We start from the raw sequence: 12,684 nt of genomic DNA, 5'->3' as shown, positions 1-12,684 counted from the left end.
ACCAAAGTGCTTTTTGCTGGTTTTCCTCCTTCTCGCAATAATTGACCTGTGGTGGTTATTAATGAGAATTAAGCTCCTGGCCTGTCCTGCCAGGGAGCAGGGGCAGGGCTGCTGCATGCCGGGATTTCATCGGAATTTCCTGAATTGCTTTTGCTGAAGCAGCAGTGGAAAAAAAAAAAAAAAAAAGCTGCAGCCTAGAGAAAAAACAACCCAAATTAAAACAAAATTAAAGCAAATTAAGTCAAGGGAGTGGAGAGCCCTGGCATGGGATTGTTCCTGATGCCACAAGGGCTTGGCAGGTTTTTGGAGTCTCCAGGGATGAGGCAGCCTTGACAGCTGCTCTTGTGCCTGGAAAATGGTCTGGGAGTCAGCTGAGGGCTGGAGGGGACAGGGATGGCCCTGCATTAGCAGCACGATGGACCCTGTGGGGATGCAGGTGGCTGTGGCAGATGCTGGAAGAGGAGCTCTGCTCTGCCCATCCCACCAGAGCCGCGGGCCTGGCGCGGTGCCATTCCCACCGCGACACCCGGAGCCGTGGCTGTGGGTCGGGTGGCACTGCCAGGGACACGGGTGACAGCCACCCCCGGCCTCCTTGGCAGCACGGCCGGGGCCTCGCTGGCATTATTGTTTTTCTGTCTTCAGGGTCGAGGAGAGGAACGCTTCTTTTTATGAAGCATTATTTTAGAAGGATTTGTTTAAGGGGAAAAGAATCCCATTTTAAGGGATTGCAGCTGTAAAAATACAGTTTCTGTTAAATAAAAGAGGAGAACAAACCCCTGAATCAGCTATTTACTTGTTTTCCTTACCTGGTATGACCCCTGTGCCTCTGTCTCTACCTCCCTCCCTTCATAGCTCTCTCCTCTCCCACCTGGGCTGGATTCACCTCTGCTCCTCCCCTCCACTGTGTTGTTTTCTCAGGATGCTGCCGCGGGAGCAGCACCCCGGGGTGGTTCAGCCCCTTGCTGCTGGGCACTGCATCCTCCTTCTGTGAGACCACAGCTCTCAGAGAGATGTGGGATGCAGGGAAAACAGAGCCAGAGGGAAGAGAGAGGGAGGAGAAGGGAATCTGACCACGGTTTCATTGTGTATTGGATGTGAAACTGAGTTCCCTGCTCTGTGTCCTCTGTCACCCCCTTGATCCAGCCGGGTCATTCCAACTGCCCCAGTCTCTGCAGAGGAACAGGGGGAGCCTGGCCTGAGCCCCCCAGGTCCCTCAGCAAAGGGGTCTCTGGTGCTGTGCTGTCCCCCCGGCCGTGCCCGGCACTGGGGCAGGAGGCCTCCTGCTACCCGCGCTCTCCAGGCAGTGATTTAATAACAATAAAATGGAAACATCTGGAGTCTCATATGATGGATAAAGTGTGCACAACGTGCTTGTGGAGAGGCTCTTTCATGCTTGAAATCTCCTGTGTTATGAACTGATAATTAATCACACGGAGCAGCCACACGACGCTCCCATCTCGCCTGGCAGGTCGTGACTGGTGGCAGATCCATCATGTGCATGGGGTGGCTACAGACAGACAGGGCTCACCTGCCCATCCTCCTGTGGGCCACCTGCCTGTCCTCCCGGGGTCTGGGAACCTGCTCTTATATGGCCAACAGAAATCCCATGAGATTTTTTTTTTTTTTTTTTTCCCACTTGGAGCAGGGGAGATGATTTGGGGGTCCCAGTTGTAGCCCCTCCTGGCTCACTCCACTCTGCCTGGGCACTGCAGCCAGCAGACTGGGCACTGCTGCAGCTGCAGCTGCAGCCCCCCCCGGCACACTCCAGTACGACCAAAACCATCCCTTGACGCAAAGCCAAGCCCAGCAGGAGCTGCTGAGCCAGGAGGGTTCGTACAGGGGCAGCACTTGAGGGGTCCATGCTGTTCTCTGGGGATGCTGGAGCAGGATGGGGCCCAGCAGCCCCGCACTGCTCTGCTTTGTGGGGAGCAGGGCCCCGACCCAGCAGCGAGACCCCTGGCACGGCTTCAGAGCCGCCGCCGCCACGCTGACGGTGCGAGTGTCGGCTCCCCTGGCAGGCGGCGAGCAGACGTGTTAAAAACCCTTGGCACGCCATGAAAGCACTGGGAACAGGGAAAAAATCTCACACTCAAACCATGAGAAAAGAGACAAGAAATGTCACCTTGTTCTTGCAGGAAAACAACCAGCCCGTGCTGCCTCTGTCGCTCCGGAACCGCTCGTGGCTTGTGCTGGGCAGCCGGGTGAGCTCCCAGTGTGTTCCTGGCGTGCTCCTGGCCATTCCCAGTGGAAGAGGGCTGCTGCCCCCTGCACTGTCCCACTCTCCCCACAGAGCCCATGTCAGCACTCCCATGCCTGTGGACTGGGCAATGTTCCCGTGAACACCACGGCCCTGCTTCCCCACGGACACGGCCAGGGCTGTTGGCTGAGCTGCAGCTGATTTATGGCCCCTGTTACTTCAATATTAATGAAGGGCCTGGCCGGCCCCGCGCCTGCTCCCTTTGAGGCTAATTATTTTTTAAGTCAATATATGTGATCCACGGGGGATCTGCCATTGTGACTGAAGGTCGGCACAACGGGGAACTTGTTTAAACCCGGCAGTCAGAGCGTGGTCAGTTTGGGGCACAGCATGTGCTCTCTGGCACTCACCCCGGCTCCGGCCCCACATCCATCCCAGGGCTACGCCAGCCCCACAGTGGGGTCAAGGATGAGGCAGGATGGGGAATTTGATGCACTTCAACTGCATGCCCAGGCTCACTGAGCCTCATCCCATCCTGATCCCTGTCCCCGTGCCCATTGCTATCCCCATCCTCTTCCCCATGCCCAGCCTGTGCTCTGGGATCACAAGGCACAGCCACCACCTCTGGAAGCCGTGGCAGAAGCTGGCCCCGGGCTGGGGGGGAGCCGTGGGAAGCACCTCGCACTGGCCCGGGGCGTGGGGACGCAGGGGAAGGGAAGCACCGGGAGCAGCCGGCGCGTGTGGGTGGGCTGGAGCAGGCGGCTTGGCCGCCGCCGTGTCCCATCGAGCCGCTCCATCCTCCGGTCATTTACAATAAAAAATAAAGCAGGGAGGATTTCCAAGCCCAACACGGGGCTGGCCCGGCTCCAGCGGGAGGTCGATGATTTGCTTTGCGCTACACATGCTTTAAAAATAATAATAAACCGAGTCAAAAACGAAAAGTGAGCTATGAAGAGGCAGAACAGCACGTTGTTTCCGCAGGCCGGGCTGCGAAAGCCAAAGGCATCGGGGAGCAGCTCGGCTGAGCAGCGCCGGAGCGCGGGGGAGACTTGGCACCAGCCTGTCCTTAACTGCACGACACCTGATCCCGTCCAAGGCTGCTGTACGCGCTGCCGGAGCCGGAGCCGGAGCCGGAGCCTCGCCCGCCAGCAGCCCAGGGAACAAGAAAACATTTTCCTTGACGAAGAAAAAACACCCCACCCCATCTGCAGGGACCTGCTCCCCCTCACAGTGCCCACGCCTGGCCCTGAACGGAGCGGGATAGGCAGGGCATGGCATGGCACAGCATGGCACAGCGTGGCACGGCATGGCACAGCATGACAGAGCATGGCACGGCACGGCACGGCCATGGGTGCAAGCTGCCCATGGCTCACGCTGCCTGGAGCCGGGGACCCGGGGGTCCCGCAGCGATGCCATCACCAGGGGCGGTGCCACCGCTCGATCCCGCGGCCGCCGGGTCAGGGCTCAGCTCAAGCGGATTAGTGACCCCGGGCGTGTGCGCCGGGAGCGCCGCCGCAGGTCACGGCTCAGGGCTTAATCCCTCACCTCCAGCTGTCAAAACTCCTCGGGAGCGCGGCAGAGCCCCGGCGGTCGCTGCCCGGGGTGTGCGTGGGGCTGAGGACGGCCCTGAGAAAGGGTGGGCACCCAAGAGCCAGGCGGACACCCCCGGGTCGGCACTGGCACGGGTCTGGGTGGAAAACCCTGGCTCGGAGCTGCAGGAACACCAGGCTCCTGCCTGGGGCAAGGTTCAGCCTGGCTCTCGGCATCCCTGGGGCGCTGCAGTTCTCTCACCCATATACAGCTGGGAGGTCGCCCACGGAGGTGAGTGAGACCCAAGGGACGTGTCCCCCCTTGCTGTGGCCCCAGCGGAGGGTTTCTGCACCCCAAATCCCCGGTCCCACCCCCCCGCCAGCCTCCACTCCACCAAAATACCAGAGCTGCAGCATTAATAGCAGGGTTCCCTGCCAGGTGCATAGTTTGACCAGTCGAATCACACATGCCAAACCACAGGTATTTTATGAGACGTTTCCTGTTATGAAGACATTTTTGTGGGGATTCGATTATTTTCTTCCCTTCGTCTTCCCCTCTCCTCCTCCTCCTCCTCTTCCCAGTGGGATGGTGGCCTGCCCGGGGGCAGCTGTGACGCTGTCCCTGAGGGCTGGAGGAGCAGAGCAGCAGCCAAGCTGGGCTGCAGGAGGGATGAGGGTGCTGAGGCTGTTGGAGGGTTCCATCCCCTCGGTTGGAATCCCTTTCCAGGGGACTGCACAGGGGCTGTGCAGGGTCCAAACTGCTCTGTGAAGCCAGGCCCATGCCATGATCCCGGATCCTGGTGTGGGATGTGGAGCAGGGAAGGACAGGGGCTGCGAGCCCCAGGGAGCTGCCGGGGCATTGGGCATCACTCTCCAAGGAGCCTGTGCTGGCCGGGCCAGCCCTGCCCCAGGGACAGGTAAGTCCTGGTGGGAGCAGTGGGAAGCAGTTGGAGTTTTCCCGAGGTCTGCAGGTCAGACCCACCTTGCTCCTGTGCAGAAATAATGTTTTCTAAGGCAACAAGTGTTTTGCAAAGCAATCTGCTAAGCCTGGAGGGACCCGCGGAGAGCGATTCCCATCTCAGGGAATTTGCAGGCAAGAGGCCATCAACCGCAGACATTTAAACTTCCAGCCTCGTGCTGGGGTCACTGGCTTCATTATAATGATCCTTCTGGGGCAGGGTGCTCAGGGCAGCTCCCTTTGGGGGGCTGCAGGTTGGGACATGTGGGGCAGCAACGCTGTGGCTGTTCCAGCCCTGCCCACCCATCCCACGGGAAGGGGATCCCTGCTAAGGGAGATGCGGTGGGAGCCCACAACAGCTCCTGGGGAGCCCACGGTGGCCCCGGGTGCAACGAGGAGCCTCAGCAGCAGCACCTGTCCTCCAGAGCACTGGGACAGCATGGAGCTCCCGAGCTGGCTCCCAGTGCCCCAGGACTGCTGGTGCTACAGGTCAGCAGCTCAGTCCCTGGCACAGCATCCCCGCCACCGTGTCCCCACCCTGTGGTTTTCCCACCTGAGCTCTCCACGCCTCCCTCAGCACCTGCCCAGGTGTGACAGCAGATGTGTGAATTGCTGTGAAAGCATCCCCTCCTGTCTCAAACACCCGGAACATCCCCAGCTGCTCAGACAGGAACCTGTCTTGCAGCGCTTATCCTAACAGTGATTTTATTTTAACGTCAGAGTTCGAAATTCTGTCTCCTTGCTTTTGCTGGGTCCTTTGATCTCCATTTCCTCTCCTCTTACAGCTTTTTAGCAACCCCCCAGGTGAGCCAGCACCGCTGCTTGTCCCTGCCCCCGCTCCCGCACATCCTCCACAAAACCCCTCTGACAAATCACCCGGTGAGACCCGCTTCGCCCTCGGAGCTGCATTTCCCTGGGGAAGACTCCAGAGCTCGGCTCCTGAGCCCCAGCAGGGCAAGAGCCTGGTTGGGGCACCCCCGGCTGCACCAGCTCCTCCCCAACCACTGCAAGCCCTCCCGGCGTGGCCACTCCCCGGTCGCCACCGCTCTCTGTCCCGCCGGGTCGGTCGCAGCCCTTGGGGACAGCGGCGTGGCCGCGGGTGCCGGGACCTGCCCGGAGCGGTGCCGGGGAGGGTCAGTGTCCCCCCGGCGCCGTGTCGCCGAGCCGGCCCCTGCGCCGCTCCTGGGGTTAACGGGGGGAAAAAAATATTGTTTATGCTTCTCTAATATCGGCCTTCTGTTTCGCATTTGCCGTTTCTTCAAAGATAGGGAGCCGCCTCTGCCAAGATTCCAGAGGAGATATCCTCAGCAATGCCGACCGCGCTCCCCACCGCACTCAAAGAAAACAAATGTCAGGCCAAGGATTGATATGAAATAGTTTAAAAATGAGAAAAAGCTGCCTTACAGCTAGGTTTACATTAAAATAAATTTCAGGAGCGGGAGCCTCGGCTGCGTCCCTCCCTGGCGGGCGGCGCTGGGGGATGGGGTTACCTGCCGGGGCGGTGCCTCGGTCCTGCCTTCGCCTCGGTAAATCGCGGCCCCGCGCCAGCATCGGCTTCCCCATCCCCTCGCCATCCCCCTCATTCTATAGCCATCCCCTCCTCATCCTCACCCCCATCCCCACCCCCATCCCCATCCCCTGCTGCCCCCAAGGCCATGCACCACAAAGGAGCGCTCCTGGCACGGCAGCCATGCGCAGCTGCTTCCCCATTTCCACACCCAGGGAAGGGGATGGAGTGCACGTTTCAGGCAGTATTTATGTTATTTAATTTAATTTAATTTCTGCGAGCTGATGCGAGACCCCAGCCAGCCCGAGGTGTTCAGTGGAAACTCTGACAAGACACTCCCGTATCCCACGCTCCCGTCTGGCACAGCCTCATGCTCCTGGGTGGATTTCAGATTTCCCCTGTGCCCTGTAATCCCCATTTTAGGGGGCATCTTGTCTGCCAGGCTGCGCTCCTGGGGCCCCACAGCACTGTGGGGCTCCACGCCCCCATCCCAATGAACACCCCCCATGTGCCTTTCCACTGGGACACTTGTGGGTTGTGCAAAATCAAGCTGATTTTTTTTCCCAGAATTTTGTTTGGAAATAATTTGCCTGATGCTGTCACAAGATGTTTCACCATTGCTGAATCAGCTGCTTTGATTTTTCAATTTGAAATTTCTACTTTTTTTTTTTTTTTTTTTTTTTTAATTTCCACATTTCTTTTGTCTTGCCGTCAACAGCCTCACAGGGAATTCCAGAGGCCCTGCTTTCCTGAGGATTATGCCAAGCCCCCATGCCCCAGGACCCCGTGCAGAGGCAGCAGCGTCCCACAGGACAGCACTACTCTCGGACAGGGGGTGACATGTCCTGGGGACCATGAGGTGCCACCCAGTGTCCCCATGTGCACCATCTCCGTCGTTAACCCTCTTCCAACATCGCTTTGCCATGACCCAAAGCCACACTCTCCTTTCCAGGCTCCAAATTTCCAGTTCAATCAAGCATCCCATTGATTTTGCTTCAAAGGGTTCCAGACCACACCCCTTAGCTGGACCCCTGCACCCAAAATTGTGTCCATGTCCCACTGCTCCTCTCCTCCCAGTGTGACACCATCGGGCAGCTCTGCCCAGGGCACGCAGCACCTGCAGAGCAACCAGGCCTGGACAGGGCAGCCCAGAGGGAAGTGGTATGGATTTCATGTGTCCCAGATCATCCCAGAGGAAAAACCACTTCTGGACCCAGGATGGAGAAAGGAGAAGCTGGGGCAGTGCTGGGAACTGGCTAAGAAAGGCCCAGAGGAGCTGGTGACCTTCATGGCTCCAGAGCATCTGCTCTGTTACCATTGACCCTTTGCCAAGCACAGCTGGGGACTTGGAGCTCCAGCACCGGTGGAAAGCAGTGCAGAATATATGGAATATTTTCTCAGTAGGACTCATTTGTTTCTGTTAGAGATGCTGGCCCTGGATGGACACGCAGCCAGTGGCACTCAGGGCTGTCTCCCTGTCCCTGCAGTGTCCCAGGGGACTGAGAACGGGATGAAGTCTGGTCCCTCAGGGTCAGTCCCTGATTTTGCACCCCTGTGCTCCCATCTGGTGCGTTCAAATGTTCCCATTCGGAAGCACCAGGGCACAAAGCCGGACCCTGAACCCGGGGACAGGGAGACACTTATTACAAAACCTTTTGTTTAGGCTTGGAGCTGGAAAAGCACTCAGCTCACTCCGAGTTCTCCTCCAGGCTGTGTCATGTGGGAACCTCCCTCAGTCTCCACTCGGGACCCACTGCCCAGAGGGTGTCCCCCTGCCAGTGGCACGCTGCTGAGCCCGGCCAGGACCCCCTGCCTTGGCAAGGGGGCACCCCCTTGTCTGGGCACAGGTGCCAGGAGGCTGCCAAGGTGCTCAGAAGGGGGCTGGCACAGTCACTGAGCCCAAGGGACCCCAAGTGTTTTGCCAATCATTTCCCCATGTTAGTTGCAGGCCCAGATCCTGGGAACAGAGCCAGAGCTGGGAATAGACCCAAACCTGGGGATCAAACCTGATCCAGGGATCAGACCCAACCTGGGGCATGTTGTTGCCTTCTAGGAAGTGGCGGGCACATGTCAGCCCCAGTTTGGGCAGGCACTGGGCATCTGCTGCAGGTGCCACACTGCCACACTGGCCTGGCATTTCTGAGCAATGATACATGGGGATAAAATTATATCGACCTATTCAGCCCATTTTTCTAGAGGACAATCATAAAAAAAAAACCCAAAAAACAGAAGAGAAAAGATGCCCAAGGAAGACTTCAGCCTTCAGCCTGGAGTTGGTGTGGGAAGAGCACAGGGAAAAGCTCTGGAGGCAGGGATGGCAGGAGGTAATGTCTGGGGACAGTGAGGTGACAGCCCCTCCATGCCTCGAGTGGCTGCAGAACCCACCTGGGACAGGCAGCACCAGCCTCACTCCTGCTTCAGAAATCACCGGGATGGGCAGAGCTGGCTGCGATTGCAGGGGTGCCTCAGAGAGACGTGGGGCTCCACAGGATCCCACCCCACCCCAGCTGCCCTGGCAGGGCTCAGCCAGCGCCCGGCACGCCCACGGCGCGGCCAGCTCCAGGGAGCCTTCCTGCACCAGCCCACGGACATTTTCCACCGCTCTTACAGCAAGAGCATTAAAATGCTGTTTTCCGAAGGCTCGGCACGTTGAAATGTCAGGCCCTGGGTGGAATGGCGGGGGCGCGGTGGGAGGAGGGCTGTGGTCGGGGCTGGGCGCCAGGAACCCCCCATCTGTGCTGCCCTTTGCCCCCGAGGGAGGCACCGGGGGCTGCGGCCGCCTCCGTCCCCCGGCGCGCTGCGGGCAGCGGCGAGAGGAGCCCCGGACGGGTCCTGCCCCTGCACTTGGCTCCCGGCACTGTCTCCTGCCCACTGCGGGCTCCTTTTGTTGGGAACTTGGGGCTGCCCCTTCCCACGGCCCCCGCTGGGCTCTGCCAGGGCCGGAGCATGGCCCTGATGAGCCAATGGAAAGCAAATTCCGTGCAAGGCCGGTGTCCCACGGGCTCCGGCCGCTCCTGCCCGCACCAGCCCAGCGCCGACACGGTGTGCGGCCGGGCAGTGCGGGAGGTGAAGTGGTTCCTCTCCAATCGGAGATGGCCAAAGGGCTGCTTGGCGGCAGCCACTGAGCCCTCTGTGCCGTGCCAGCACACACCGTGCCCTCGGGATGCTCCGGCGCCCAGCCCCTGCGGCAAACTCATCTCCGGGCACGGCTGGTGTCTGCTGCCCGCTCCTGGACAGCCCTGCTCGCTCTGGGGCAGCCAGGTCTGGGGAACATGTCCCGTTAGGAGGTTGGTGGGAGCAGGGATACATCCCAGCTGGCCAGGGCAGCGTGCCCCAGCACTTCAGGAGGGCTGGGTGCAAGTGGGGCTGGGGAGGGGGACGCAGGGGATGTTGTGCAAGAGCGGCCAGGACGGGGTCGGGAAGCGGGTCCCGAACGCAGCAGCCACACGCGGGCGGTGGGGCTAATTCAGGAGCTTTCAGCACCACCCGTCCGACGCTTTTATTTACAAACCCACTGGCTCCTGCGCAGCTCCAGCTTCTCACATGCAGGAAAAAGCCCATCGGAGCCAAGACAAACAGAGCCAGCAGCATCCCTGCACAGCGGGAGGCAGCGCCGAGCGGGCCGAGGATGCTCCGGCTGGAGCGCCCGGCCCCGGTGGCCAGAGGTGGCCGCGGCCCGGCACCACGGCCCCGGGGCCGGGCTCCAGCAGCACAGGCTGCCACGGCATTCACGCAGCTGCCCTTTGTGTGCTGGCTGTGCAGGGGCCCTTTGGAGCAGGTGGGGGGATGCCAGGGGGATCCCAAACGCTGCCCCCAGGGCAGGGGATGCTGCTCGTGCCCAAAGGTAGAGAGGGATGTGAATTCCCACAGCTCGCATCAGGCACGAGGGTGAGGTGCAGCCCTGTGTGAGGGGCTAAAAGGGCTGTCCCTGCATGGATTGCCCCAGCACGGGCTCCAGCCCCCAGCAGCGTGGCAACAACTGGGTTATTGTCAGTGTGTGCCAGGGACATGAGTGTGACAGGGAATTCAACAAACCCAGTGCTCCCTGCTGGTCCCAGCCCAGGCTAATCCCTGTCAGCACAGCCAGCAAGGAGAGACAGCAGCTCCTGCCCCACCATCTCCCCCAGGCACCATCCAGGGGCAAAGCAGTGCCATGGCCCCAGCGCTCCTCGTGGGCCCAAGGTGGATGCAGACAAAGGCACTGCAAGCGCCAGCTCCAGCTCCAGCTGCTCTGGGGACTCGGCTAATGGGGTCCATTTGCTGGGTAGTTCTTGGAATAACAAATTGTATCATCCAAAAAAGCAAAACCACAAAAGGGGATCGGCTTGCAGCTCAGCTCACAAAAGCCCCTTGTCTGGAGGCCCCCCGCGCCCCCCAATCTCCCAGAGAAAACTCAATTTAACCAAAATAAGCAGCACACCCAGCCCTGTGCTCTCACGGCAAACTGCGGAGCGACGCGGATCAACCCGGCCCTGCAGCTGGCAAACGCCATCAGCCGGGCACCCGGCTGTGCCACGCGGTGCTGGAGCTGCTGACCACTCCTCTGGAGTGCCCTCCAGCCAAAACTGGGCTGGCTGGTGCTCGGAGGGCTCTGGCCATGGCGCAGACCCCAGTGCTGTTCCATCTCCCAGTCCATCCCAGTTAGCAGCGCGCACACGGAGGGAACGGGCAGGGCTCGTGCAGGAACAGGGAAGACGAAGCTGTGGATTTCCCTGCAAGCAGGATGAAAGATGAGGGTGGACACCTGCTAAACCCTCGAATCCCCCTACTCACCCCCGCCAGCTTCCTGGCAGGCTGGAGCCCACTGGCCTGGCAGGAGGTGGAAGTTTGGAGCGAACAAGGTTCCCAGCATGGCAGGGATGATCCCAGCCTGCAGCGGGACCAGCTGGATGGACCCATTGGCTCCCTCTGGTTTCCAGCTCCCACAGGGATGTCCCGTGTCTCCTCTCATTGCCCCGGGGTCACCCAAGGTCACGAGCTCCTGTTTGCATCCTAGGAGGACGCAGTAGCTGAAGTGCTCACCTGGGTCCTGTCCTGGGAGGCTGCAAGAAGGGGAAGATGGAAGGGAGGGGAGCTTCAGCCCTTCCCAATGGGCCAGGTCTCCAAAATTATGGGATTTTGGAGCTATTTCTCCTGTTGGGATTGGACCCCAGGGACTAAGTTCCCTCCCAAGCCAAGAGCCCTCCAGCAGCAGCCCTGCAGAGATCCCACCTTCAGGAAGGTGCCCCTGCCATGTCCCAGCAGTAGTGGACAGAGGTTTGTTTCTCCCACAGCTCTGGTCTTCACACCTTCTCGTGCAAGGCAGGAGCACCAGCTCCCAGCCCTTGTTCCCACACTGCTTCTGCCCCCAGCCCCAGTCAGGTATCCCCAGCCCCAAAAATCACTTGAATTATTGACAACCTGAGCAGTTTTGCTCTGGTTTTGGACCAGGTTCCACCCCTGGGCCAGCTGCTACCAGCCAGGGGACTCAAGCAGACGGTGTGTGATGCCCCCATCCCACACGTGCAGGGACAGCGCTGGGATGGGAACGGTCACGGCCACAGCCACACCCTTCACGGAGCTTTGGGGACAAAACACCTGGGCTCCCACATCCCCTGGGAGCACAGGGCGGGATGGGACTGCTGGAGCTCCATGCCTGGCTGTTTCTCCAGCATCTCCTCCCAGCTGGATGCCCCCAGGAAGCGAGGCCGGCGCAGCTCCGGACCGTGGGCGACCCCGCCGTCGCGGCCCATCTGCCGCGGGTAATTCGCCGCCTGCCCGGCAGCGCTCTGGCTGCATTCCTGCCCTAAGTACCGCGGATTTGCTGTGCTTTATGAAAAACGAGAAGAATGTTTTAAATGAAATTAATTCTGACGAACCCAAGATTTCATAAAAGCACTGCCCGGGCATGGTTTGGCACAGGCCTGCTCTTGTTCGCTCTAGTGCCTCCCTGGGGGGAGGAAAATACCAGGCTTGGCGTAAAATAATTACAGACTCCTCATACAGCTCAATTTATGACTGCTTGAGGAGCGCTGGGGTCTTGTCCTGGCCCGTAGCTGATGGTTGGCAATGACCACATCACGTGTGGTGTTTAACGAGTGGCTATGGGAGGTGTAATGGAAGAGACCATCAGCACCAACCGTGCTGTCGGAGCAGTGCCGGACACCTGAGTGTCCCACGCCAGGCCTTGAGGGGTCATCTCACCCTGCCACATGAGCTGGCACTTCCCAGCACGGCGCAGCGCTGGCAGGGACAGCGTCTGTTCGTGGTGCGGACGTGTCCGTGCCGGCGGTGGGAAGGAGCAAGCGGAGCATCGGGAAGCGGGCACGGAGCCACTGGTGCTCGGCGCGGCCCCACCAGCTTCCTTCGGATGCAGACAGGGGAACTGCTGCGGCCCTGCCCGGCTCTCCCTTTCATCTTTGACTTTAAAAAGCCATTAAATTGAAACCATAAAGGCACCCAAGCCCTGAAGCGACTCCGCTGTCCCGCTGGCCCCTGCGCCGGGGGATGCTCG

The sequence above is a fragment of the Vidua macroura genome, chromosome 25 (assembly GCF_024509145.1).
Source record: "Vidua macroura isolate BioBank_ID:100142 chromosome 25, ASM2450914v1, whole genome shotgun sequence".
NCBI lineage: Eukaryota > Metazoa > Chordata > Aves > Passeriformes > Viduidae > Vidua > Vidua macroura.
This window is presented reverse-complemented; position numbering follows the sequence as displayed.